General features: G+C 42.5%; 1 long non-coding RNA gene across 1 annotated transcript; it reads left to right on the top strand.

Moving 5' to 3' along the window:
• The first annotated feature begins 981 nt into the window (after window positions 1-981).
• LOC112167157 lies at window positions 982-1,678 on the top strand. Its single transcript, XR_002923616.2, has 2 exons — window positions 982-1,271; window positions 1,360-1,678. It is a non-coding gene; the product is annotated as an uncharacterized LOC112167157 (long non-coding RNA).
• The last annotated feature ends 985 nt before the right edge of the window (window positions 1,679-2,663 follow it).

Genomic DNA, 2,663 nt, shown 5'->3' with positions numbered 1-2,663 from the left:
GCGCTTGAGAGCCTTTGGTCGAATGTGGCAGAAACAGGCTACACAGTGTCGCCCTCTCGACCCAGCCCTAGCGGCATCGGCATTCAAGCAAGCCCTCCAGCTAGGATACTTCTTGTTATAGATCAACACCAACCCTCCCCCAACATACGATGACTTACTCGACGCCACCACTGCCTTTGCTCAGGTGGAGTACAATACTTTCGGTCGCGATACTGGTGCCAGTACAAATCCTGTTAGTGTACCCCAGCTCAATAACCCTACCAAAAACACGGACAGTAGGAACAGAGACGGCAACAGGGACAAACCCGCTCCACACAATGAAAGAGCTTCAAGAGAGAGGCCCGTTTACAGCGATAAGAGAGACAAGCAATACGACAAAAGCCCCGAGAAACCGAAACACACCTTGTCAAGCAGCCAATACCACGACGCACCATATAGCAGCAACCGATACAAAGAAACCCCAAAATATGATGCAGCCAGGTATGAGATCTATACCATGCTCACCACCTCTTAAGAAGACATTTGGAACAACCATAAGGATATCATCCCACGCCCACCAAAGTGCAGACCCGGACAAGAGAAGCCGTGAGACAACGGTAAGAACTGCACCTACCATGAGGAAGCCGGCCATCCCACCAACATCTGTTGGGCGCTAAAGAATACCATTGAACACCTTATCCAGAATGGTAAGCTCCTACAGTATCACTGTGAACCCTTGTAATTCTATTTAATTATTTCGGATTTTCATAGGGTTTGGTTTCGAGTTTTATTTCCGAAAATTTGGAAGTTGAGTTAGTTCCAAAATATTTGAGTTAGGAAGTATTAGTAGTGTTGAACTTGTTTCGGTTAAATTGGGCTTATAGAAGAGTTGGATCAGCCCACTTCATTAAACATATTGAGGGAGCTTAATTAATTAGAGCATCATGGTACTTAGAGTGCATGAGATAGTTGAGGTGTGTATCTGAGAGTGAAACACGCGTCCAGACTTCTGATCACCCACCTACTCATTGACTTACTCTCACCTATTTCATCTTCCTCTGTTCTAGTCTACCCCAAAACCATGCATTGAAAGAAAAATCTAAATTTCAGACCCAAAGCTTGCTTCACTGAATCGGTTTGCTCTCCCTTGCGTTCCATTAAAAGCTTCACCAATCTCACTCTTCTTCCTGTGTAATCCTCATCACCCACCGTAAATACCTGAAGGAAAATATGGGTGTCTAACCCATCATTTGAGATTGACCGTCTTAGGCTTGGAGTTGGAATCGATTAAGGTAAGCTTTCTTGAGCCCAGATATGTTCTTGGTGAATTTGAAATCAGGTTGTACAGTTTTGATAATATTAGTCTTGTTGGTAATTGAGGTTGAACGGAGGAAGAGATAAGAATTTGGAGAAGTGGGTTCAAGTGTTCATTGCCGAAATTGGAATTAAGAGGACGTTGGGTGTTGGGAATCAGCGAACCCATTCACTAAATTGGTCAAGGAAGTTAAGCTGACAATGAATGGCATAATTATATTGGTGGTTTTGGTTCATGCATGTTGAGGTGATGACGTCCTTATGAGAATTCATGAAGCATGTTTGGTTAGCTTGATTCCAGTTTCTTGTTGAGAACTATAATTGACATTTGGTTATTCAACTTGTGGACTGTTGATGTTTATGAATTCCAATTGAAGTTCTGTTAGTAGCTTGTTGGCTTGGTTTTAGTGTCTCATGCGGAATCACAAAGAGCCCATGATTATAAGGTTTTGGTCTTGGAATATTTGTATTGATTGTCAAAGTATATTTAGTACTGAGGGATATATGTGTTCATCTAAATGGTACGTCAGTGACAAGGAAACATGGAGTTATGTTTTCTTGTGGAAGCTAGTAGTTCGTTGAAACTAATTACGTGATTTATGATTGGTCGAAAAAGCTACATAGGTGAAGGATAAACTATTTGGTCTAAGGAAGTTACTAACTTAGAATTGTCGGGTTTAGGATTCCAGTGACCCAAGGCTTGACAAACAACAATGAAAGCTCGGAGATTGTCTAAGCACTGATTCCAGGTGGGGGGGGACTCACCTAAGCCTCGCTAGAGTTTTCTATATATTAACGTTTTAAGTATTGCATGACTTATGCGCGGTTTTAGTTTGTTTTATTTATTTCTATTTTATTTTATCGACACGGAAATTACTATTAATGTGTCGGGGCCGTGTCATACAGTCAAGTAAGTTAGATGACTTGAGAGCAAAGGGTGGCACTGACTTCCTTGGGTTCGATCCCCTTAACCTCCTGGGGTTAGTTACGCCGGTCGTCCGGGTATTCCGATCGTAATGACCGGCCCGGTACGTGTGTGTAGCTAGGTTTTGGATGCTCTCGCTACGCTACCTGGTAATCATTTTAATTGAGGTAAGGTCGCGTAGTTGGTCTATGGGACCAGTCATCTGGTTTATGAGCTATTGGGATCTTGTTTATGAGTCGTACGCCTTATGATTTTCTTTACGCTATTATTATGCTTTACGCATTTCTCATTTTGTGATAATCTTTCACTGCATGCTATTTATAAAACCTAGTGGGGTTGAGCTCCTCTACTGGGTGATGAACGTATGTGATGCTCACCCTACTTTCCTTCCAGGAACTGAGCAGGAGCCAACTAAGGATCAGGCTTAGACACTTGGGTGTTGGTA

This window comes from Rosa chinensis, chromosome 5 (genome assembly GCF_002994745.2).
Source record: "Rosa chinensis cultivar Old Blush chromosome 5, RchiOBHm-V2, whole genome shotgun sequence".
Classification (NCBI taxonomy): domain Eukaryota; kingdom Viridiplantae; phylum Streptophyta; class Magnoliopsida; order Rosales; family Rosaceae; genus Rosa; species Rosa chinensis.
The sequence above is the reverse complement of the archived record's forward strand: the minus strand, read 5'-3'. Positions and strand labels throughout refer to the sequence as shown.